Below are 26441 nucleotides of genomic sequence, written 5' to 3' on the forward strand. Positions count from 1 at the left end.
TCTGCTTTTAACAAGATCATGCATTTTCCAGAAGGAGTCAGATGACGTTTTAGGAATTGGTAAGTACTGATCAATGTAAAGCTTATGAATCATGTCAGTAACATCTGTGCTGGGGATTGATCATAGTATGAAAACGGGGGGTGGGAAATTATTTTAAGGAAACTGTCTTCTGCCTAAATGCCTGGTAAAAGTTTTATTCCTTTCCTTACAGGAATTAACTTTGCTATACAAGTATAGATTCTAATTCTTGCTGTGCTGTTGCTGTCCTTGATGCAATGTCTACCTATTAATCATTTTCTTTGACAGTAATCATAAAACCAGCAGGAATTCATGCAGTAAGCAAAGTGTCACACGTTCAGTCATCTTTAGCAGAGACAATAATTCATGGGTATAATTAACTGCCTGACAGGTATCGAGGGTGTGAGGTGTTTGAAGAGGGCTTGGGTTGCTGGGGGGTTTCCTGTGCTCACCACTGCTGGGGGGGGCTGGCAGAGCTGCTTAATGAGGCTCTCGTGACAACTGCAGGAACAGACAAATAAATTAAAATAAAATCAAAGCTCCTCACGTTCCTATTTGCTGGCTGGTTAATGACACTTGAGCAGAGCTGGAGGTGGGCAAGGCAGGGCAGCCTGAGCTGCTGCATTTCCATGCTGAGGGTGCTGCATGGGGTGTGGAGCTGCAAGCCGATCAATTAACAATTAAATATGCTCCTGAGTTAGTCACACCTGCCTTGGCCTTCTGGAAAAGTCTCAGCAGTGTGCAGGGCATTTTGCATTCAATGAATTCTCATTAGCTGTGGTACCAGAGCAAGGAATGATATTCCTGCATGGCATCAGGGGGCCACTTTCATGCTCTGATGGGGCTGCTCTGCACAGGGAGAGCTCTGTGGCTGGGAATTACACAGGGGAATTACATCCTGACACAGAGCATTCTGGTTCAGCTCTCCTGAAAGCCATTTATTTTCACATAAATTGGTTTTCTAACACGGGAGTCCTCTTGGACACTGAGGGCTGAATTGCAGCCACACTTGTGTCACCATTCACCTTCCTGAGAGCCACTTCACTGTGTTTGGATGGCAAGTAAAGCCATCTTTCCAAGGAGATCTTGGAAATCAGGACTCCCTAGGATTTAAGGTTTAAGAAATTAGGATTTAGGAAATTGGAGCACTGAGGCTGAACTGAGGTGGTGTGTGCTCCTGCAGCACCTGTGACACGCAGAGTGCTGGCAGCGGGGCAGGGCTGGGGACAGCTTGGGCTCAGAGCTCGGCAGTGCCAGCACGCTGTGCCCCCATGACAGGGCACAGGCTGATCCTGCTCTTCTGCCTGCAGCCTGGATGCCTCCTTGGGCCAGAGCAAGAGGCATTTCCAAAACTTTGGGCAGGCTCAGCCCACAGGGAGCCCAGTGCCGGGGGAAGTGTGACCTTTGTGCTGCTCAGGAGCCTTTGGAATGTGTTCCAAGCCTTGTGGACAACACATGTCCCTGTTCAAAGGACAGTGTGGCTGCAGGCTCCTCTGCTGCCCACAGCTCTGGTGAGGATCTCTTTGTCTCAGGTGTTCCGAAGGTTTGTCCCAGCTCTGACCCTGCAATGGTTCCTGGCTCTTTCTCCCCTCAGAACTGCTGGGGCAGTGAGTGCCCAGGGCCAGCCCTGCCAGTCCAGAGGCACCAGTCTGGCCCAGCTCAAGGTGCCCCTGCCTCTGGCAGGGGATGGAACAAGGTGAGATTTAAGGTCCGTTCCAACCCAAGCCATTCTGGGGCTCTGTGATGCTGGGAAATGATTCCATGATTATCTCAGGGTCCAGCTGGGAAGCGCTCCCGTGGCCGAGGCATCCAGGCAGCTTCAGAGGAAGCTGTGGGAAGGAGATGCTGAGCTTCTGATGCCTCTGGGAAGATAAAAGGCACATTTGTACTTTGCTTTGGATCCTCTTATCTAAGAGCAAGCCCTGCTTGCCTTTGGGAAGAAGGGCACAGAAGAAATAGCTATTGGCAGATCCAGTCATAAAAAAGCCTTTATAAAACCCATCAAGACAGCCCCCAGGCTGCTGTTGTGGGGTTTATTGTGTTCCTAAGAAATAGAAGCTGGTTTAACAGAAGTTTCACAATAAAATTAGGAGACATTATGTGTTAAATTGCATATTTTTAGTCTTGTGTGTTCAGCTTAGGGTTAAAGCTCAATTCCAATTTCCTTGGAACTGCTGGGTGTCCACAAAGGACCTGCAACCGCTGCACAGGGATTTTGCACAGGTAGGTGTGTTTGTATCAGCAGGTTTTTGTATGGCTTAATCCTCTTCCATGTTTAAGCAAGAGTGAATTCACCAAATCAATGAGATTGGGGCAGATCAATCTATTTGGTACATTGTTACCCATTTGAAATTATCTCTTGTTGTTTTAAAATTAGTGAAAGCCAGGCACACTGCTTAATCTGACTCTTTAGGAGAGCCTAGCCCTGCTGCTGTAGTGGGCACACAGCCCTGAATTTAAGCACTTTTCCACAAGAGGCCTTGGAGTGCTCAGCTGTGAGGCTTTTCTGGCCATGGACACAAAGACCTGATGGTAGAATTTCACTGACTGTATTTTCAAGTTAATGTAGCAAACACTCGTGGAGGAAAGGGGCCATCAAATGCAGATAAATACTTGACTGCTTTCCAAAGGTTAATTCTTTAAAATTTCCAGTGTTAATTTCTTAAAAACAAACACATGCAGAAGAACACAAACCATAAAGGCAGCCTCTTCAAAGACTTGTCCCAAGTTGTTTCTCCTCTTTCCAGGCTCTGGAACCAGTGCATTTTGCAGGTTATTCCACCTGCACAGTCTAAGTGCTTGAGCAGATTTGTTGCTCAGATGATTTGAGTTTTGCACAGTAGCTGAAATCCAGGTCTAAAGGGAGACTAATCCCATTAATGCCTGTCTTGTTGGTATTCCTCAGGATAACAATGGGATGGAGAGTGAAAAATTATGCTGGAAAGGGTGTAAATGACACTTTGTAAATGTTTTTGTGCCTGTGCTGTCCTGTGTTCTCTGTCCCCACACACTGGCTTGTGACTGTAACAATCCATGGTCAGAGATAAGGAAAAGAATCCACATAAAAATAGTTTGGCAGGGCCATTTCCTCCCATCCATGGAAACACTGGAGTTTTCATGGAAATTGGGAGTGGACTCCACTGAATGCCTGTGCTGTGTGTGCCCTTTCAAGCAAAGATGGGGCTGGGTGTTCATGCAGAGATATCCAGAATTAAAATTGCACATTTGCAGTGTTCCAGGCCAGGCTGGACAGGGCTGGGAGCAGCCTGGTCCAGTGGAAGCTGTCCCTGCCCATGGCAGGGGAGTGGAATGAGATGGGCTTTAAGGTCCCTGCCCAGCCAAACCTATCTGGGATTCTGTGGTTCCATGTTAATACAAGTCCCAGTGCTGTTCAGGGAGGACTCGGACATCAAACATCACATAGCAGGCATGTGGCTGTTCAGCTGCTTCCTTAAACCAAGTAAAAAACCCCAAAAAACCCCAAGGGAAGAAAAACCACACCCAAAAAACCCTTTTGCAAGCTATTTCTGTATCTGATACTGTGTTTCATAGCATTGTTCAATTGTTCAATGCGCTTTGCAGGCTTACAGTTTTGTATCAATATTTGATCGTTTCCTCTGACTTTGAAGAAAAGTGTATTTCAGGCATTTAGGAGCCTTAGGGAAAGCTCAGAGCACCCGAGGGTACCTACTTGAGTGCTCAATGGTGTGAAGCTGTTTTGAGGAGGAGAAATCCCCTGGTTTGTATTTTAAGTACACTGAGGGGTCGATGGTTTGGTGCTGGGGTGTGTTCATTGAGTAGTTCAGATAATGAATTAGGAAGCCCTGGAGATGAGCACTCAGAAGGCCTTTAAGACATGGACATTAATACAATAATTTTATAGCCATTTTCATCTGGTGCTGGGTGGCTGTCAGTGACCTGAATTTGGGCTCTGAAGGAGTTCCTGGGCTCTCTGATTCTCCACAGAAATTCTGGGGCAGGGTAAAGATGAGCTTTCCAAAGTGCAAACAAATAAGTTGAGCAGAGGAGAGGACAACCTTCCCTGACTTTGTTCCACTTTGAGGGAATGACAAAGCACTGCTCCCCTGTCCCTCCCAGCTGGGTGAGTGCTGACCTGCCCTGTGCTCCGAGCATCAGCTCCCAGGGCTCCTGTGCTTCCACTGACTGGGGGCTCAGTCCTGCTCTGTGCCTGCTCCCTGCCCTGCCTAATGATGCCATTAATAAAGGAGCTGTGTCCCTGATTTCTCAGGGAAGGCAGAGAAAGGAGCCATCCATGTCCTTGGGGTGCTGATGTCCAGATGTGTCTGGAACAGATGGACTGCTAAGAAAACAAGAGACCTGGAGGAAGTCTCGGCCTTTTCCATCTCTGTCTCTAATTTTTCATGTCTATCAAAGCACAGAAGATGAATTTCACTGTGTCTGACTCTGCTGGGAGGGAAGGGAGGGAAACATTTTGTCCAAACAGTCGGAGTTCATTAAAAAGGGAGATGAACTTTGCTCAGTGCTTTAAAAAATGGCCTTAAAAAGTGGCCCAAATCTGTGCTAGTCATACATTCTTTATAACTTTCCTTTCAAAAAGCTTTTAGAACTCTTCAGCACAGGGCTTGGAGCACTCTGGGTTGTGAAATTATCTTTGCAGACCTTGGGATTTTTTTCCAATGGTAATTTCAGAGCTCATATGTCAACAAAGCAGTGTACAGAATTATCATTTCCCTCTGGACTTTTCAAATCTGTATCTCCAGGGGAAATCTAGAGACCACATGACATCAGCTTGGAATATATTAATAAAAATGAAATGTGGCATTTGTTAAAATCCCTTTGTTGGAGAAACAGCCTATTTTCCTGATTAAGTGCTGTGTCAATGTTACATCACACTGACTAAAGATGTTTCTGGGTATCAGCTGGGCTGACAAGCTTTAAAAGTACCTGGAATCCTCCTCTTGGCATTAAAATCCACCAACATTTGCTAAAGTAATTACTTCTGTTGAATGAATCTGTGGTTTGTCTGGGGAATTTGCTGCTGCTGAAGCTTTTTTTTCCCCCTCCAACCAATGTGTCACAAAGTAATTCCTTGCAGAGGCTGCAAAAGCCTTAATATAATCAATTCACATGCAAATAAACATAACTCTGTTAGTTCTTGAATGGAAGACAGGCTCTGGAAAAGTCTCAAACTGAGGCTTGTGGTTCTTTGGCAAATATTTTTCAAGTGTTTTCTCCTCTTCAAGCTGGAGATCCTTCTAATTAACCAGCTCAGGCAACAAATGCTGTCCAGCTGAGGGGCAGCTCCAGGGTTCAGATCCCAGATGGCTGATATCAGGACATGACTTATCTACCAGAGAGCTTCACATGTGCCCTGGATTTTTTAATTCTTTCCCCTCACCCTTGCAGTATTGAGGCAGTTTGTTATGTTGCTATCAAATATTTATGTGGTTTGTCCATTGACTTTTCCTGAGGATTGCTGGGCTGGGAGGGAGCTTTCCCAGAGCACAGGTTCTGCTGCTTTGTTCAGCATCCCCTTCCCATCCATTCCTACAGCTGGAGTTTCTAAGGTGCCCTAAAAAGGGCAGGAATAAAAGGCACCCAGTGAGGATAATGTTAATGTTTACTTTTATTTTTTCTGTGGGCAGTTAAAGCCTGTGTGATTTCATAGAATGATCAATACAAATTTCAAACCATTTTGATGTTCAGCACTGCTGAAGCACATCCTGGCTGTAAAGTTTATCATCATTGGTAGCTAAACAAAAATACAGCAATGCAGCTTCTGTCTTTGGGGTTATTTTTTATTATATTCTACAGTTAAACAGCTTGTGAATATTCCAGGCCAGGTTGGACAGGGCTTGGAGAAACCTGGGGTAGTGGAAGGTGTCCCTGCCATGGCAGGGGGGAGCAAGATGATTTTAAGATCCCTTTATCCCAACCAGTCTGGTATCCTGTGCCTGTGGTAATGGATGTGGTGATGTGTTGATTTAATTGTCTATTTTTAAAATCTTCAGGACTTAGATTTCTAATTCCTGATGTTTAGAGCCTCTCTGAGTTCTGGAAGACAGCATGGTGGGAGTTTCTTTTGCTTCAAATTCCCCAAACACTGTGGTTCAGTGTTTGCATATAAGCAGAAAGCAAGACAGAAAGAGATTCTGAGCTCTGGGAAGTCTGGCCAGGAGGTCTGGACAGAAGCTGGGGATTGCATCAGTGCTCTCCTGTGATCTATTTTACATTGCATGGAGTGCAGAGGTCAAACTGATGCCATTTCCAAACAGTGCAGAGTATTCAAAATACCTTCAAAACTTCAGATCAAGCTCTAGGCTAAATTAGAAACTGAGTTAAATGTTTTGAGGAAGTGCTGGTTTGGTTGTTTCATGGGTTTGTGTTGGAAAGGTGCAGTATTCTGCTTTGACACTGAGAAAAAAAGCCAAACACAAAAAAGGGGGGAAAACCCCAACAAAAATCAACCAATCCCCACTTTTAAAGTTGAAACTTGCACAAATCTGTGTGAATTTCCTTGGCTTGCACATTTATGCCAAGGCTGGAGGGTTCTGCCAGGACATTTGTGGTGCCCTGTGAAGTCTGTCCATGCTATTTGTGTCTGCGCAGGGAATGAGGAGCAGGGAGGAATTTTGCTCCTGACAGCTGCTGTGATCACTCTTCTGTCAGGTCCATCTCTGAACAAACCTGTTATTTACATGTGGTTCAAGTGAATGAAAATGCAATTTAAGGGATTGCTTTGATGCCCTTGAGAGTCAGAGGGGAAACTCCCACTAACTCAACCAGGATTTCACATTTGCTCTCAGGAGACAACCAGTGAACCTGGAAAATGGTACAGTGTGCCCTCAAACTGATGGCTTTTGGAATCATTCTGCTACAGTTTTCAGTTATCTTTATTTTCAAAATAAAGCAAACATTGCAGCTCTTGCTCCAGTAGCAATGAGATATTTCTCACATGAGGTAGTTTGTGGTCTGGTCTGTTCTGTCTGTGCAGAGCTGGGCAGACACCAGCAGAAACAAATTGGGCTGCCCAAAGCTGGAGGAACTGCTTTAACAGGATGAGTAGAAAATCCTCTTTCTTGTCTGCAGGTAACAATTTCTACACACTTGGCCAATTTTGTGCTGTCTCTCTTCTGCTGATTTTTTCTCTTTTAGCTTTCAGGCATTCCAGGTGTGGATTCAATTCAGGGTGCTGTCCCAGAGGAACATTCCCTGCTCCAAGGGAAAGCTTTTCCAGCTTTTCCTCTGCACCCTCTGATTGTGCCTGTGTGGCTCAGGGCAGGAGCACAGGGAGTGCAGCAGACAAGATCCCAGCAAAGCTGCTTAAGCAATTGGATTTGGGATGTGCTGAATGCCTCAGCAAACCTCCCAGCTGGGTGCTCTAATGGAGAGAAAACCTCATTTTGTGCCGTGGTGCTTAGCTCCTCTAAGCAGGTTTAGGAGCAGATCCTCAGTCCCTGAAACCACCAAAAACCTGGCTGGGAGGGGAGAGGTGGCTCTGAGGAAACACCTTGGCTTGTCACAAAAACAGGGTGTTCAAGGACATAATAACAGGGTGTTCAAGGATATAACTCCAAATAACTCACCTTGCCTTGTCACAAAAACAGGGTGTTCAAGGACATAACAACTCCAAAGTTGGGCTAAAAAGAATATATATACTTATAGAAAATACATATAAATATGTAATATATGTATTTTATATTGTATGTAATGCATAAATATACATATATGTGTGTGTGTATGTATGTATATATATACACACACACACACATATACATATAGATATATATATACACACTTATATGATGTAGGCCACAAAAATGGATGGTTTTCGGCATGTTTAAGGAGTTTTTGCCTGTGAAGGGCTGCCCAGCAGCGGGCCTGAGGCTGATGAGCTCTGTGTGTGGCTGTTCTCCCTCCCAGGTACACTCAGACCTCGATGAAATCAGCACCTTGTGCAATTCCAGGAGCTGCCAGCTGAGTTCCCTCTCTCCCCTCTGCATCCGCAGCCTCCTGTGGATGTGCTCACTCCTCTGCTGCTCTGATGGAGTGTGGTGCCCTGGCCAAGCACCTTGCTGAAGCCCTCAGCACAGGTGGCTGATAATCTGGTTTAATTATAGTAAACGTGCTTAATTTCAGACGTGATGTTTAAAGCTGACAGGAGGTTCCAAAGAGCTTTCCAGCTCTGCCTCCCCAGCCTGGCTGCAGCCACACAGCTCACAGGCTTTTAAATTATTTACCCAAAATTGCCTTTGAAGGAAGAATTAAAAATTAAAAAAAAAAAAAAAAGAAATAAATTGAAGTTTGAATCTATTAAAAACTTGATAGAGGAAGGGAATGGAAATGAGAGCTCTCCTAGGAGCACTTTGCTTTCTGCTGACCTGCAGGGAATAATGGGTGAGTTTTGGAAATCTCATTGCTTTTTATTTCCCCCCTCAGTTTCTCTCTGTCCCCCATCTCTGTTTCCCCTTTCAAACACCAAGCAGCTCCACTTATTTTACATTTCTAGTGCTCAGCCCTGTTAGCAGGTGGACAGAGTGATGTGAATTGATAATTCCCTTCCCAAAAGGGGTCCTGGCTGCTCTGCACGTGATGCCTCCTGCTCTGGGCTTGGTTTGTTGATTGTTTTTCTTTAATTTGGCTGTGGAAAGGAAAGCAGTGCATGTGTTTGACTTCCTGGCTGCTTGCAGTAGCACAGGGGATGACAGGCTGTCTGGGCAGCTGCTGAATTTCACTCCATCATTTCAATATAAACTCAACCCTGCTCCCCTCAGCACTCCGCACACAGCAATCTGTCTTCCAGGCAAAATTAAAACCAGTTTTAGCATCTGCTTAGCTGTGTAATGCATCAGTCCGGGGGCTGTGGGGAACAAAGGCAGTGGGCAGGCAGGAGGAGGTGTGTGCATCCCCTCATTTTGTGTTCTGCAGCTCAGGACAGTCATTTGCTGAAAATTACCCCTGTTCAGTGCTCAGCCAGATCAATATTGAGCAACAAAAGGTGCTAAACCTTCCCCTTTAATCTCTGGTGCTGTGCAGGATTTCAGCTCTCCCTGAGGCTCCCAGGGCTGGGAGATAACCCTGCAAGAGACATTTCTTTCTTGCCTTTGCTGTAATTTCCCTGCTATTTAATAATCCTCCTTTTAACCCACGCAGTGCCTGAATAGGTTTTCCCCCTGAAAAAATGATTCTGGTACTTTGCAGCTGAGACATTGAGATAATTGCTTTTCCCAGCCCTTGCATAGGTTTTATATCTGTTCCCCTCTTCAAAGTGTCCCTCCTTCCTCCTCCAGTATTCCCAAGCACAGCTGGAGAGTCCAAAGAGCAGTTTGGAAATTCTATCAAGGCAGTATTGAAATGTCAGCTCCTGTAACCACGTGGGCTTTCAGTTCCTTAGTGCCACAGCTCCAGATGTGATGTGAAAACAATCATCCAAATGCAGCCAGAGATGGTAGGATTGCAGAGATTGTTTATGCTATAACAATAAAGCAGTGATTTTCTATCTTATGTGATTTCTAGGCTATTAAATTCTTTATGTTATGGTGAGCAAGCTTGCAAAACCTTCATGTGAGGAAGCTGCAGATGTTTTGGCAGCAATGAAGATTTGGGATTCTGCTTCTGCCTCATCAGCTACTGCTCTCTGTTGGGTTTGGGGTGACTTTTAGCAGCTTTGGGGCTGAAATGAAGCCAGAAGTGTATTTGATAGAGCAGTGGACTGCCTGGTGGGGCAGGGCAGGGCAGTTCTGGGAATTCAGCCCTGGGTTTCTCCAGACTGCAGGGAGAGCTGCACGTGCTGTCTGTGCCTGGGAGCTTTAATTCAGGGCTCACTGTGTGATGCCAGAGGCCATAAAACCTCTGTGTAATTTGGGATTCTGCCCAAGCCTGCCCCATATCCAGGCCTGTTCCTGAGGGAACTGCATCTGGCACGTGTTGGGCAGCACAGGGAAATTCACTTTGTTCTTTACTCCACACCTCTCCTTTCCCTCTCAGCCCTTCTCTAAAATGTTATCTGCAAGGCTTCCCTCTGCATTTTCAGGGGGAACAAAATCAGACCCAGGGCTGACTGGAATTTGGGTGGTCAATGTTTTCACCCACAGGGTTCAGGTTATTCCTCCACTGGGGGTTAACAGAGAATGGAAAAGGTGGAGAGGAAAAGAGCACCAAGGATTGGAAGAGGCAATGTCAGCTTGGAACAAGGCTCTGGAAGAAATCCGGAGCTGGAGCAGGGAGGAGAGAGAGGTTTGGGGAGAGCTCAAATCTCCTGAGGGATTGAAGGGAATCATTTAAGCCCTGAGTCTTTATCATTGAGCCAAGCTGCCCTCCTTTGCCACCAACTGCTTTGCAGAAGGTCATCCTTCCTCTGGGCCTCACTGCAGGGAGGAATAATTTGGATATTTGGGTGGCTTGGAGTTCAGGAGTGTGTGCTCAGATGGCAAAGAGCTGCAACAGGAGCCACAGGCAATTACTCTGCTTTACAGAGGTAACAATTATAGTTACACTCAGGCAATCACACATCTGGCTAGTGAAATTGTTCCTGGAAATACAAAAAAAAAAAGTATGAAGATCTGAAAGATATTTACACTTTAAATATTTTATCCAACCTGTAGTACAAAACTTTGCCTGCCCAGGTAAGGGAGAACTGCATTATATGTATGTATCAATGGGTATTTACAGATAAAACAGCAAATACAAGACTTCAAAAGAAGTTTTACTGTTTCAGAGTGGGATCAAATTCATTCAGTTCAGTGCTGGAGTCCTCAGCAAAGCCTGTCTGTCCTGCCTGCTCTCAGGGCTGGATATTTCATGTTTATCCTCATAAATGAATTAGCCTGAAACTCCTGAGATGGAGAAAAATCTTTAAAAAATTTCAAGGCAAAAATTGAGGCTCAGGTGTGAACTTTGATAGGTTTGAACAGGGCTGAGTGTTGGTTCAGGGCTGTTTTAGTTAAAAATGCAGTGAGTGCATCAGCTGTGCCATTAAAGGAAGATGCTGTGGCATCTGAAGGGAAATTTTTATTTAGCAGGAATATGAAGTGTGAAATGCCACAGCTGAACAGATAATTGAAGGAGACAGCCAGCCCTGCTCAGAGCCCCCAGTGTCCCTGGCTGGGGGAATTATTCAGCCTTTTAAAGTCCCATTAAAGTGCTCTGCTGGTCTCGTGGAAAATCCTCTGTTCTGCACTCACTCCCACTCAGGAGACCTTGAGAACTTGAAAATTTAGTTCTACAAAACAGGCTTAATTCTTGCAGAAGGTTCCATTTAGTGTTGATGCGCATGGAAAATTAGAAAAGCTAAAAATGCACTGCTTTATCAGGCATTCAGGAGGTTCTGTGCAGGGAAAGGCAACTTTTTGGAACATAGATGCAAAAAATGAGATGATAATTTGAACAGTACAGTGTGTGTCCTGTACAAGCAGTGCTCCTTTTTTTCTTGTGGAAAAGGGAGTTGGTGTTCCAGTGGAACAAAAGGGACGCAAGAATGAAGATTTCAGGAGGGATGTGTGTGGGAGCAGAGGTGGCTCAGCCCCAGGAATGGGATGGAGGTGCTGCCATCACAGGAATCCTCCCCAGCTCCAGGGAGCTGCTCTGTCCTCAGCCAGGGATGGAGCCTCTGGTGCCCTTGAACCAGAACAGACCCAGTTACTGCTTCAATTCCCTTAAAATTCAACCCACCATTCATTTTGTCATCTGATCTAAATAATAATGAAACAAATCCTGATTTATCAGTGCAAGGAGGGTTTCATTTCCTCTGCCACAAGCCAGCCCTGAAGCCTTGGTGCATCTGAATGGTCTCAAGTTCAGATTTCTGAGACAGAATCCCAGGAACCCACATGGATCAGGTGGTTTGTGACCTGCAGTGCTCTGGTTAGGGATTAACCTGGGCTGGGGAATGGTAATTATTAATTTCTGAGCAGCAGTGGCTCTGCTGTGATCAAATAAAAGCTGCTGTGTTATCTAAGTGGCTCAGGGTGATGTGAGCACCTATAAAAACCCAAGTGCAGCACGTGGAGGAGAGGCAGGTGACTCTGGGCATGCATCATCCAGGAGCTGCTCCCCGTGATAAGCAGAGCATTGCAAATCCATGCCACAGCAATCACAGGGCAATATTTGAGTTAATAATGCAGAAAGAATTTGAATGGCATTAATTGCAGCTGGTAAATTTGTCACCAAAGGCAGAAAAGGGGAATTCAGCTCATTTCTTGTGCTTTGGAAGGCAGGTGAGGAAATGTTGTCACTTCTTACAGAGTAATATTTTCTGTTGTGCTTTCCACAAGACAAAGAGCACCTGTCCAAGCAGCACATCTGGATAAACTGAATCCAAAAGCTTTCAGGAGAGTGGGCCAAGGAACTCTCTCCAACATGTAATTAATTGTTTTATGGGGATGGGGAAAACAGAAGCCTGAGCAGTGCAAGTTAATATAATTTTGATCTTGGAGGAGAGAGGAATGATTTAGACAATTGCTAATGTGTGGGAACCTGCTACTGATTTTTGACAGAGCTGTGGAACAGCCAAAATGCAACTTAATTCTGCTGGGCTGGCTCTGTAATTGATGGGGCATTTATGGACTTGAATGGAAACAGACTGGACTTGTGTCTCAGAGCTTGCTGTGGGTTTGTGCAGGGGGCCAGGTGTCCAAGGCAGTGCTCTCCAAACCCTTGGGTGGAATTCTGAGAGCTCCCCAAACGTGGCTGCAAGTGAGAATTCCTGCAGAGCAGCTGAATTCAAGTGGAGTCACAAGGATCTGCACCACAGAAATGTCAATATTCTGTTCCACAATCATTGTTCAGTCTGTGGGGACACACAGGGCCAGAGGTCACAGCTCTGGGGCACTTTGGGCAGGACAGTCCCAGCAAACAATGTGCAAATTTTAATAGGTGATGAGCTAATAGGTGATTTTGACAGGTAATCTTAATTTTAATAGGGAATAGGTGAATGTAAAGCAGAGAATCTGTAACTGGGGCTGGAGCCCACACTGAGTGGGAGTCCTGTCCCAAGGAACTGGTTCTGTAAAGCTCAGCAAGCTGTGAGAGGCAGATGGAGCTTTGGTGGATATGATAAGATTATCTCAGACCTGCTCTGAGTCCCTCCAGAATTTGGGAAGGCTTGGAAGGATTTTGGTGGCTTCTCCCTGTGGAAACTCCATGTGTGGGATGTGTTTTCAGCTATCAGGACAAATTGCTGCTGAGATCCCAGTTTTCTGTCCTGTCAGCCTCATTGGTGACTCCAGCCCCAGGCTGGGATATGACAGAGGATCTGCAGCTGGGACAGGCTGGGCGCAGGGATGGGAGCCCCATCACCAGCTGCTGCTGCAGACAGAGCACTCAGGGCTTGGGACTGACACCTCCAGCAGCAATCAGCCCTGGCTGGACATTTGAGGATGGTTTTTCTGTGTTCTAATCATTTCTAACCTCCCACGGCAAACCAAACTCTCCCTTACTATTGCCTGAGACCAGGCTTTACCAGCTGTCAGACTGCAATAAATCTATTGAAATAAATAAAAAATTTAAAAATCTATTTAAATAAATAAAGCATTTCTAGCTGTAATGAAATCTGTGTAAATGCCTTCAGAGTTCTTGGGGAAGGACCTCCTGCCACCCCTGGGCAGTGGGAGTTTGCACATTTAGAGTAAATGTAAATTACAAGTTTGCACATTTAGAATAAATGTAAATTACAAATGTGCAGTTTGTGCATTCCTGGATTTCTGTAGGGCACAGACCTGCACATCACACTTGGCTTGGAAGGATGAGGTGCTGGGCACACCCTGCAAGGACCTGACCCCTGCATGTTCTGGGTATTTGTGTAAATTGATGTTCTGCCCCACCATGGCATCACTTAGACAGCTGGGATTTGGGCAGAGTGTGCACCTGCTTTGCAGAAGTACAAAGGAATCCCATTTTGGGCTAAAACAAGCCCAGTTTGTGGGCAGAGTGCTGGTTCAGAGCCTCCCATTCCATTGCCCTGCTGCCCAGGGGATTTCCTCCAGCATTACCTCAGCTTTTGGTGCCACAGGGCTCCATCACTGAACATGGGCAGGTGTTTGTCATACCTCATGATTCATTCTGAATATCTTAACTGTAAAAAATAATTGTTTTACTTCAACATTGGGCTTAAGCTCTGCTGGCTGTTACTGCTCACATCAGGAACTCTTTACAAAGAGAGGCACAGCCCCTCTCCCTGGGCAGTTTGGTGCCACTGGGAGCACTGAGCCCTGCTGGTGGCACCAGAGCCCCATACTGCCCAAGGTGGGCTGTGTCCTTGCTCCTGGCTCCAGCTTGCTCCTCCCACAGCGAGTTCAAGCTGATTCCCCCTCTCAGTGTATCCAGCAGAGCAGTTTTGTACGGGGATACAGTGTGGGTGAATGAAGGTGGTACAGAATGCAATCTTATCCCCTAAAGAGTTGCAGCTGAACCAATTACTAAAGATCAGGAGCAGGCCTGATGCTAACAGGCCACACCTGTAGCCAATAAGAAGAGTGTTATAAAAGAGTGGATTGGTGGGAACGGGAGTCAGATGGTTACTGCAAGGTCCAGGAACAGTCAGTGCTTAGAGGAGCTGCTTACAGAATACATTGAGGAGGTATGAAACTCTGGTGGTACAGAATCCTTACACCATAGTGATAATAGAACCTTTGATAAATAAGACAACACAGTTCCTTCTTGGGAGAACATTCCCAGGGTGCTGTTTGTGCCAGTTCATGCCCCAAGGAAAAGCTGTCTGGAGAGCAGGGAGGGGAGGTGGATGCTGCTCGTTTGCTGGGATGGCTTCAGGCTGCAGCCAGTGCCAGCTCAGCACAGAGCCCTGCCCAGGGACATCTCTGAATGCAGCTATCTCCCTTTGCCCACCTCTGCAGTGCTGCTCTGGCTCTGCTTTCTGTCAGAAATGGAGGTGCAGGTCATGGGGGGTTAATTGGGAGCTCAGCTCTCGCCACAGGCACGGAAAGAGCATTTGGAAACGGAAACAGAAAAGCTGCCCTCGTGTTCTGCAGCCCTGGCCTTCGGAGGAGCTTTGCCTCTGTCCTTCAGGGCTGGGGCTGCAGGATCCCTCCAGGTCTGGGTGATGGCTGGGGCAGAGTGCAGGGAGTGACAGAATGAGAGGACAGCAGCCCAGCCCTGCCTTTATCTCCACATAAATACCCTTTCTAAAATACAGCTATTTTTAGGAGCTGTGAGTTAGCACCATTCTTTCTGTGTTTCCATCCTTCAGCTGAGCACTTGGCATTTTAGCAGGAGGGGTTTTTAAAGCTGACCTGGTTCCAGCTAAAGGATAAATTCCTGTTTGCTGGGTATCTCAAGCATTTTTCATGATCCAACTCTTTGCTTGACTCACCAAAGCTCTGAGCAGTCATACAGCCAAATACAGACCCACTAGTACAGGCAAAGGAAAGTTATTCCAAGTATTGATATTTCCTATGGATTTCTTTAGCTTTGCCTCCTAGCTTTTTCTGTTTGTAAACGTAGAAAGAGACCAGCTCTTCTTTACTTAGGAGAGAAAAATGGTTATTTAAAGTGAATAAAAACTGATTATCATATCCACGATTGAAAGTGAAGAGTTCTATTTCCAGCTCTCCTGAGTTTGTGTGTAGCCCCAGGTTTCTTTCATTTTGGGGAGAAAGGGCTGGTAAAACAATAAAACAGTTTTTCTAACAGATCAATTTAAGGAATTGATCTTTTGAATCAGAATTACACCTGGGAAGAGCTGTGCATATGCTGGATTGATGAACTGTGAAGCACACTCATCGAGAGGGAAATGGAAAAATGTTATTTTTCCTGTCCCACTTGTCACGCTGGCATTTATTTCCAAAGAGCAGCTACTCTTTGGGAAAATTGCAGCAGCTTGAAAGTCAGCTGTGCCTATGCTTTCTTTTCACAATACATTGATTTTTACATGTTTTTAGTGCAGCTCTGTCTGTGCCCTCTGTCAGAGCTGGTGCTGGGTGGTTCCTGGGGCAGGGGTGACAGCTTTGATGGCCCAAGGGCTCATCAGGAGTGGGAAATCCCTGAGCCCTGCACACACTGACAGGGGGAGAATGAGACGCTGGTGAGAGGGGCAGGGGCTCTGGGTGAGGGGTAAACATGGGACAAGCAGCAATTCCAGGGAGCTGAGGTTGGAGTGGGAATTTCTGGCCTTTCAGCACTAATCCCTTCCACTTCAAGCAAGGATGTTGTATGTTTTTTTTCCTCATAATTCAGTCATTTTGACATTTTGCTGCTCAGAGAGCTAGAAATCTTTTCATTTCTGTCTTAATTCGCTTCCAGCTCATGCACTCTTGTGGCCATGCTGATTTTGGATTTCCAGCCCATATTCTCACCCCAGGCTGCACTGGAGAGGCCACTCTGACCCTCCTCTGCTCTGTGGGGCTCAGGGAGGGATCCTGGGCTGCTCATGGAGAGGCTCCCATTCTTCAGGCAGCCAGGTGGGATTTGCATTTCCTCGGGTGGGATTTGGATTTCCTCGGGTGGGATTTGCTTTTCTTCACGTTTGGGTTGGACAGGTGCCCCAGCCCTGTCCCTCAGCAGGGCAGACGTGGGGTGAAGTTAAATCAGGAGCAGGCAGCATTCCCAGAGGGAATTCCTGGTGCAGGGGCCTTGCTGAGATCCTTGGGCAGCTGGCAGGTCCTGGGGTTTTATCTTCTTTTTCTGCCAGGGTCAGGATTAAATGCACCAGACGGAATTTCTTGTTGGGGCTCAGATGTTTGTTAGTTCTTACTTATGTCACAGTCTCACAAACCCTGAGTTCTGCAGCACTTCACTCCAACAAACTGAAAATGGAGCCCCATCTCCCTCTCTAAAAGGCCTTTTAAGGATAAACTGTCCAATTAAGAAATGACGCCTAAATCATTTTTACTTTCAACCCAATAACCAAACACCTGGACTTTTTATCCAATTAGACAAAACCACCCAAACCCATGGAGAAGGAGGTGAAGGAGAAGATGAAGAAGGACTAGGCTCCACTCTAAAACCTCCATCTTGCTTTATATCTATTACTGTCTTCTAAACCCTTAACTCTGAGTTTCCCACCCCGTGATATCACACACTTCTATCCAAACTCCACACCCACAATCCCAGTTCTGCCATTCCATTCTGGAAGCTTCTCCATCGCCTCAGGTCAGTGCAGTGTTCTCCTGGGGGTCAGAATAGCAGAGATTTCTGTGCAGCACAGAAATCTGAAATTCTCATTTTCCAGGGCTCCACAGCAGGTGAGATGGGTGTGACTCCAGAGCAAGGAACCTCTGCTTGGCACTCCAACGTCAATGAATTCAGGTTTTTTAGTGCCTCACTCCCAGGCTTTTCCTCATGTCCCTGATCTTGGATTGACAGTTCAACTGAAAAAAAGAAACAAAACCTTCCCCAACCTCACGTGATTTTTACAACTTCTGGTTTGTGACACACTTGAAAACCCCCACAGCAGCATCATCCTGCCTTATCTGTTTCTCTGGGGTTTTAATTGCTGTGGGAAAACTGCCAGGGAGCTCCAAAAAACCCCTCAGGAACTGGAGGAGCTGTGCAGGGGTACCTGTACATCCACACCAACTCCCACAGGTGTTTCCTCTGTTTCTGCTCTTTAATTTGAGGAGTAAAGTCCTAGGAAAAGGAAAGAGAAAATGGGAAAGGAAATTTCAAGGAAAGGGAGAAGAGAAGAGAAAGGCTTTGGAAAGAAATTTCATCTCTTGCTCCAAAATACCTCATTTCATCTATGGAGATGGGGCAGAGCAGTAGCACAGAAGATCCACATTTGTGTTGCACCTGCTACAAGATCTCTGATTTTATAGATCAAGTCCTTTAACACATTATCTGAAAAATGAATCAAGTTCTTGTCTTCATCTTCTGGGAGAGAGTGGGAGGAGGAGCCTGCAGGTAAAAGCCCATCAGACAGAAAGCTCAGAGGGGCAGGTGAAGGAAGGAGCATTTTGCCTGTTAAATCTCTCCTTTAGGCAATGTTGACATTGATGGAAATGTTCTTTTTTGGGTGATTTGTCTGATAGTTTGTGATTGTAAGGCACTGAAAGTCACAAGTTTCTAAAAATGAGTTACAGCTCATAACTTGTGCATTTATTGGGCCTGTGAGGGTCTGTGCTGGGAGCGGGGAAAGCAGCTCAGTGAGAAGGTTTGGGCAAGCCTAGCAGACAGGAAGTAGAACTATAAATATTTTTCCCATATTTCCAATATTTTTCCAGTATTATAAATATTTTTCCAATATTTTCCTACAGATTCCTTTAGCCCTATTTCCCTCTCTCTTCCTTTCTGGAATGATGGAAACAGACCCTCTCTTCTTTACTGAGGAGGAGGAGAAAAAGGGGTTTTAAAGTGAATAAAAATTATTACACCCAGATTGAAAGTCAAGGGCTCCATTTCCAGCTCTGGCTGGCTCCTGATGGCTCCTTGGCATGGGGGCACCTCATGGCTCACATTCCAAAGGGCTCTGAAAGGGGAGATCCTGGTCCTGGATGAGGGGCAGGACCCATGTGAGGGCAAGGCCAGGGACCAGTGGGGAACTGAACACCCCCCTCCCAAAATAACCCAACCAAAAACCTAAAAAACTTCCCTAAAAGCCAGGAGGGTTTGGGGATGGATGGGAGTATTGGGTTTTTCCAGCCAGAAATCTTCCTGTCCTTGTCACTGTGCAGCAGCTGAGAGCAGTGTCAAAATCTCAACCTTGCCCCATCTTGTGTGTCTTATCTGCAGAAAAGGGGAAGAAAAGATTTGAAATTATTTTCTTCATAATATTTATCTTTTAATGTCGTTTCCTTGAACTATACAAGACTCTGGTCCAGTCAAAAAATCCACAGAATTGTCCAGCAAAGCAAAAGCTGCCCACAAGATTTTAATCCTGAGTCTACATAAGGTCTGCACTTTCCACTGATCCCTGGGTGGAGTTAAAAGCACTGAGCACACCTGAGTGAGAGGCTCTCACCTGAGCACAGCCCCCCAGCACCTCTGTTCCAGCTGTTGCTCCTTGTAAGAACATAGAAAAATTTCTGTTAAATCCAATTTCCTTTTTATTCTAGGCCAATATTTTCCTTCTGCATTTTTTCCTTTGGGCTGTTCTACATCTGAGTCTCATTTTTTCTGAAAAATTAGTTAAAAACAAACAAAAAAAAAAAAGCCTGAAAATCTCAATAACAAAGAAAGCAAATCCCAGTGATTCAGATTCAAAACCCTTTTTTCAAGTCCAAGTGCTGTTCCCTGTGAGAAAGAGATGAGCTGCTTTTTGCAAAATGGACCTTGGAAAATGAATTTTATTATGAACCTCTCTCTTTGTAATATGCTTATCTCATTTAGTCACAGTCAAGTATTAAAATTTTATATCAGTCACGACTGTATATTCATGGGCTACAGGTCCTGGGGATGATTTTCTGTGACTTGCATTTTGGACCAGTTCTGAGGAGATACAAATGAGCAGCCTGTGCTGGGAAGGCTTAACAAACTGTAGTTAAATATGGAGAAGTCTTAAAAATTAAATGGAGATTTTGCTCTTTTGTGGCCATAAGTGTAGAAGAGAAAAAAGGCAAACATGAAACAACTGGAGACTGGGAAAAAGGGACCAAATTCATCTTGTTTTCCTGAGGAATGGTCATGTGCAAGTGGGCTCTTTATCTGAGCAAGACATGAGAGGGTTTGCCTGACTCACCTGGTGCTGGGAGCCCCTCAAGGTGCAGCCAAATCACAGCCCCTGCTTCAGTAAGGAATTGAACATAACCATGGTCAGGATATTCCAAATGCAGCTGCCAAGGTTGTGGCAGGAGTGCAGAGGATTTCAGGAACAGCAGGAGGAACTGGGAAGCACCTGAGGTGCAATAGGTGAGAGGAGGTTGCTGAGAACCTTCCCAAGGCCCTGGGGAGGGGAGATGAGGAGCCAGGAGCAAATTCAGTGATAGGGAAGGGTCCTGGAGAGGCTCCCTGGGAAGGGACAGAGCAGAACCCACCAGGGTTTGGTGGAAATGAGCTCTGGAGTTGGGGAGAGCTGGGGAGCATCGGGGCAGGGCTGGGAGACTCAAAACTGGCACGGTGGGAAGGGTTCCTGGACCTGCCCAAATTCCTGGACCTGCCCATCTTTGGGGGATGTGGTGCATGGATAGGGGAGGAAGGAGGGAGCGTTGGCTGAGGGTGATCAGTCCCAATATGGAAGATCAAAGTGGAATCAAACAAATAGCAGAGGTCAAATCCTTGCAAAGCTTGGATATTTAGGAACAATTTCTGCTTGCACTAAACATGATGCAAGTATTAATTCACAGAATCCCAGACTGGTTTGGGTAGGAAGGGACCTCAAAGCCCCTCCAGTGCCACCCCTGCCATGGCAGGGACACCTCCCACTGTCCCACGCTGCTCCCAGCCCTGTCCAGCCTGGCCTTGGGCACCGCCAGGGATCCAGGGACAGCCACAGCTGCTCTGGGCACCCTGTTCCCATGTTTTATCACCCTCATTGTAAAAAAAACTTCTTTCTTCTATTACATCCCAGTTTATATTGCCCTGAGAGTGTCATCAGCCAACTCTTTGATGCATTTCCTCCAATATATTTGTGTCAACATTTGAATCTGTTTCAGCTTCCCCATGCTGTGATTTCCCAGCTGTGCAGTGTGTGCTGCTCCTGGGTGGATTGGTTTGGTTGTGATCTCTGATTTTGGAGTGCAGTGACTGCAGTCAGGCTCATCCCCATGGTCCCCATGCCCCCCTCAATGTGTGCCCTGCCAGCAATCAAACTTCAGCTGGGAAATAAGGAGAACATGGCTGAGGCTGCCTCGCTAAAGGAATGAACATCTATCAAATAAACTGCAGCAGAGTGACAGAGAGAGTCCCTGCAAGGCCAGGGAAGGGATGTCACGGGGGCCTGTGGTAGCAGGCTCATTCTGAGGGGAGCTGATGCCTTCACCCACACACAAACAAAGGGATCTCTCCTCTGGGAAGGGAGCAGCATTCCCAACAAAGGGGGCAGGGATTGTTCCCATCCCTGGAGATGCCCCACATGTGCTGCAGGGTCTGTGAGTGCAGTTACCAAACTGCAGCAGGAGAGCAGGAACAAACTCCAGGATTGTTCACTGTCACTGCTAAGGCTGCTCAGCATTTGAGATACCACTTGTCTGGGGTTTATTTTTAATGAATGTATGGGGTGTGCAGTGATTCTTCATTTTTAACCAAAATTCTTGCCTCTGACTGTTTTTTTTTTTGCTTTTTTTTCCTGTGCTTCCCCATCTGTGAAGCTCAGCCAGGGCCGAGGGCTGCGCCCCTCTCAGCAGTGCTCTGAGGGTTGGCAGCTCCTTCCTGCAGTGGGGAATGTCTGATCCCATCTCAGGGGCTGCACTAGAGCCCCTCTCTGCAGAGCCTCAGACCTCAGGAGGGGACAGCAAGGGGCAAAGGCACCTCCAGCAGCACAGGGACCTCCAGCAGCACAGCTCCAGTCCAGCGTGGAGCTGCCCACAGCCACTCACTCACTGCTGTTCTGCCTCCAAAACAGCCAGGATCAAAATTAAAATATATACAGGGAACATATTTCTCTATTTCCCAGGTTTTCACAGGGCCCAGCTGAGCTTTGTTTCAGTCCCCAGCAGTTTCCCCTCTTTGCAGATGAGCTGGAAAGTTCAGCTATGGATTCATCTCTGCTTCCACAGGCAGCAGCAATGAAATCATCTGCCTTGATGTTCTTGCATATCTCCATTGCTGTGCTAAATTATTGCCAGCAATGTAGTTGAAGCTGCTCTCTGTCCTCTAATTCCCAGCCCTCTGTGCTGTGATTTCTTACCTCTTGCCTGGGCATTATTCTAAAGGTGATGGAAATGGCACTGTAGGTGTCAGCACATAGGTGCTACCTTCAGCTCTGCTTTGGCAGTCACTAGTCCAGAACGAAAAAAAAAAAAAAAAAAAAAAAAAAAAAGACTTTATCTTAAAAAATTAAATCCTGAGAGATGATGGTGAAAAAATCACAGTGCAAATGAGCTGCTCAGGAGTGATTTCATTTTGACCCCTATAACTCTCAGAGGCCACAGTTGTTGCACCCAGCAGGTAACATTTGCTTGAGTTAATCTGCTTTTATTAATATGCTGGTGGAGGGAAGGTTTCTGAATTCATGAAGGTTCCAAGACCTTTTGCAGTTGTATTTATGGGCTGGAGAGCCATCCTGGCCAGGACAGCTCAGGACACTTACAGGGTATTAAATCCATCCTAGCCCTGCAGTGCTGAGCTGGACAGGCCAGGCTGGAGGGTTTTGTTTTCCTCTGGGCTGCAGAACCGAGGCAGTGTCTGACCATGGTGCCATGTGCTGGGCTGAGCTTTCCCAAGGAAACAAAGGAAAGAGGAATTGCTGGAATGGCTCACTCAGCCATGGTGGCCCAGGAGGTGCCCTGGCCCTCAGCAGGGCTGGCGCAGAACCTGCTCTGGCTGGGGAGGAGCTGGGAATTGTGTCCTTAGGCTGTGATAAATGTGAAATACACGGGCTGTGTGAAATACACTGTCTGTGCCCGGGGGCTGGAGGGCTGGGATGGGGATTTTTTTCAGTGGCCCATCCCAAACCTGCCATATCCCAAACCTGGCCCATCCCAAACCTGTCATGTCCCAATCCTGGCCCATCCCAAACCTGCCATGTCCCACACCCTGGAAGGTAGGCACACAGGATGGCAGCTCTGAGCCGGAGCTGTGGGAGCTCAGGGGCAGGGAGGAAGCACAGTTCAGACTGATTCAGGCCCTTTCAGCTGCAATTTGCAATCTGCAGCCAGTCAAGGCAAAGCTTCCTGACACTTTTATCTTGTCTGTGGGCTGCTTTAGGACAAGGGTAATTCTGATAAATGCTGGTTAGGATTTCCCTGGCTTTCCAGGAGTGAAGGAAAGTGATGTCAGAATTGCGTGGTGTTGAGCTTTGTCTGCTTTGCCTTTGAGGGAGAACTCCCCTGAGAAGGTGCTGGACTTTTAGCTGATGTAAACATGCAAATGATGCTGTTTAAAAGCAAAGCAGCCACTCCAGTGTCACTGCGCAACTTTTATCAGGATTTCTGCAAACTCTGCCCTTCCTGGGCCCAGAGCCCTTTTGGCTCCTCAGCTCTGCCTGGCTTTCCCGTGGCTTGTGCCTCATCCCAGGTGTCTGAGCTCCACTCTGGGAGCTTTTCTGTCTCTGAAGGTCAAAATCCTCATGGTGACATCACAGCTGATGTGCTTCCAATCGGGCTGAGCCCACGGAGTCCTGTGAGGTTCCAGGGTGCAAACATGAGGAGAAGTGAATCAGCTCTTACGAAACAATGACCTCCTCCAGCTCCCAAACAGCCTCAGCAGTGCAGCAAAAATAACAGCAAGAACCAAGCTGTTCCCAGAGTGGAGAGGGATCAGGTTTGCAGCTCTGAGGGAGGAGGAGGATGGACGCCTTCCTCCAGCCAGCCCAGCCAGCTCAGTGCTCACTCCAGCTCCAGCTGCAGCCTTGGTACTCTTGGGTTTTATTCTAATTATTGCAGCAGTGATGGAACTTGTTCTTACCAACATGGATTTCAGTAACATTTTGCACTTATTCAGCATCTTTGCATTGAAAATCTCAGAAGTGCTGAACAGACGGCAGTGGAAATCATCTTCAGTTTTTCCTCAGGGGAAGCTGAAGCAGGCTGGTAAGGACCTCTGGTGTGGATTGATAGTTCTCTGATTTTGGAGAGGCAGCACATTCAGATTTTTTAGGGTTTTTTTGCTGTTCTTTCCCCCCCTCTTTACTGGGAAGCTTTCCAGGAGGATGCAGGAGGTGCCTCAGTCACTGGGAAGATGTCTGAGATTTTGGGCTGCTGTGTTTGACCTTGAACCCTGCAGGGAGAGCTGTGTGCTCTCAGGGACAGACTGCATGGCCAGGATGAGGAAGGGGATCCCAGATCCCCTCTCTGCAGCAGGGGCTCCCATCCAGCAGGACTCACACAGGAGATGGGTCCTGCCTGCTCTGGGGGCTTGGGCTCTGCCAGAGCAGCACCTGAGGAGGGTGAGGAGACAGGAGCCCAGCACACAGAGCTGCTCCTGTACCCTCTGTGTTTCTGGACCTCCCTTCCCAGCTGAATTCCTACCCTCCTGGCTCTGCGGGGCCACATTCCCATTCCCATGGCCCTGCAGGGAGCCCATCTGGTGGCCAAGGCTTTGTCCCATGCACACCTCAGCTCCAGGCCCCTGGAACACCACATTTCTCCTACAATGGAATGACATTTCTCCTTAAAGGGATGAAACATCCTCTATATCTCCTGAAGCACCCACTCCATGCAGAGGAAAGCTGAAAGCTCGGGGAGATGGGGGTGTGGGAAGGAGCATCCCTGGGACAGCAAACTGGAGAGATGTCCTGTCCCTCAGGAGGGACCAGGACGACAATGAGGGAAGGAGAGGGAACAGCCAGCAGACGAGCCAGAGGGGTTTGAGACTGGGTTTGGGACTGGGTTTGGGACTGGGTTTGGGACTGGGTGCAGTCCCTGGTCACCAGGGGAGGGTTTGTCACAAGGGGAACACCTCCTCTGTCAGTCCTGAGTCACCTTTCTGCTGAGCTCCCCAGCCCTTGGAAGAGCTTCCAGTAGCCTGCAGTGACTCTGAAAGTCACCATTAGTGATGCCAGCCCTAAAAACGAACAGAGCTGAATGAAATGCAGTGATTTTATCAGCAGAGAAGTAAGAACTGAGGCAGTTCACAGAAACCCTTTATCAGATTTGAGAAAAGGGCTGTAAAAGCCTCGGGCTCTGAGTGCAGCCCAGCTGAACCTGTGGTATTTGTGTCCCAGACAGGGACAGGGCACTTCCCTACCCCTGGCTAGAGGCAGTCAGTAGGATGCTGCATCATCACACAGATGCTGCACAGATGTCTGACAGGTAGGAGAGGCTGCATGAAGTCCTTCAGATGCTGTTTCTGTTGGATTTTACTCCTAAAGTCAAGCTCCTGACCTGCCACCTCTTTTGCAAAACTCCAGAGAAGTAGTGGAGAAATTCTTGTTCAAAAAATTTCCTTTTCAAGGGATTTCTCTGTGAAAGTGGAAAAGATCTGGCAGGTGGTTGGACAGACCTTGGTTTACTGTTTTATTACATGTGTGTAGTTTGCTGCTGTTTGAACCATGACAACTGGTGAGCATCACTGGAAGAGTCTGTGCTGAGACTGTGCTAAAGAGCACATGTGAAAACTTCACCCAAGTTTGACCAGAAACAGCAAAAACAGAGTTAGTTTTTAAGTAATCCATGACTTTAAACCCTAAATTTCTCAGGGCTGCCCTGCACCCAGAAACACCTGGGTGTTGGTGTTCATCTGGGGATGGGTTCAAGCTGCACTGAACTGCCCCAGCAGCACAAGCACAGGAATTTCAGTGGTACAGGAGATAGCTTTGCAGGAGAGGAGAGGTGGGGTAAAATTGCTTTCCCTGGGGGGAGGAGAAGCCTGACCCACACATTTTTGAGAGGGAGTGTAAAACAGACCAGGCTGGGGGTCTGACAGGGAGGAGGGTGGGAGCCTTCCTCCAGTGTGCCCTGCACTGAGCTGCCCAAGGCAGGGGCACGTTCAGGGAGCTCGGAGGGGCTGATACATTCCTGCCTGCTCCAGCGGGGTTTAAGAGGACAATCCACAGGAAAAATAATCATTAATAGAATTACAGTCAGGAGACAAAACACTTTCTGCTTGGGCGTGAAAGTTGCGCTACGGCATTCTGCCGCTTCTGCATCGCCGGTATCGTTGCAGACCGCGAGCCGCGAGTTGCTAATAATAATAATAATAATATCAAAAATAACAAAAATAAGGATACCAGCGCTCCATTTTGGGCCGGCAGCGCGGGGGGCCGGCGGTACCTGGCGCCGGGCTCGGCGCTGGCTCAGCTCGGGCTCTGGCAGCCGCTCGGCAGCGCTGCAGGGCTGGCGGGGCGCTGACCTTGCAGCGAGTGCGGCTGTGCCCGCACAGCTGCTGGGCTGGGCTGGGCCGGCCCCGCGCACCATGCTCGGCACGGGAGCCGAGCCGAGCCGAGCCGAGCCCGGCCAGCCCCGGGCGGCTCCCGGGGCGCATCCCCCGCGCAGGGAACCCAGGCGGCCGCACCTGCCCGGGCACCGCAGCCCGCGGAGCGATGGAGGCAGAGGTGGGTGAATGGTGAATGGTGATGCACTGCAGAAGTTGCTGCAGCGGGAGCTTCGCTACGGGCGTGATTCAATGTGTCGGGCTGGCGGCGGGGGGAAATGGGAATAAATTCTGTTTCTGCGTGTATCGGGCTGCGGGAGGCGAGCCCCGGCGTTCCGGGTGCAGCAGATGACATTTTCTAATTATACAGCTTTCTGTAATGCCTGAAGTAGTCATGTACGAAGGTTTTGCTTCCCCGGTAATGACAGAGAGCCAGGCTTTTCAAGGCAGAGCTACTCATTTAACTCGCTGGAATTAAGGGAATGTCGTGTTTCATCCCTATAAATGCATATCAAGTTCTCAGCAGAAAAATAAGGGTGTTAATCGTCGCAGCTGATGTGCTGTGTTATGTAGATTGCTGGCAT

General features: G+C 47.4%; 1 protein-coding gene across 5 annotated transcripts in view; it reads left to right on the forward strand.

Annotated features, from left to right (window-relative positions):
* The window catches only part of IQSEC1 (IQ motif and Sec7 domain ArfGEF 1), a 299716-nt gene that overhangs the window by 185186 nt on the left and 88089 nt on the right, over nt 1-26441 (forward strand). The window contains exon 1 of one of the 5 annotated variants that reach the window (XM_059480440.1): nt 25921-26038. The exons of the other annotated variants lie outside the window; for them this stretch is intronic. The gene's annotated coding sequence lies outside the window, so the exon portion shown is untranslated. Of the gene's footprint in view, nt 1-25920; nt 26039-26441 lie in introns of those variants that run through there. 5 annotated transcript variants of the gene reach the window in all.

This window comes from Ammospiza nelsoni, chromosome 11 (assembly GCF_027579445.1).
Source record: "Ammospiza nelsoni isolate bAmmNel1 chromosome 11, bAmmNel1.pri, whole genome shotgun sequence".
NCBI lineage: Eukaryota > Metazoa > Chordata > Aves > Passeriformes > Passerellidae > Ammospiza > Ammospiza nelsoni.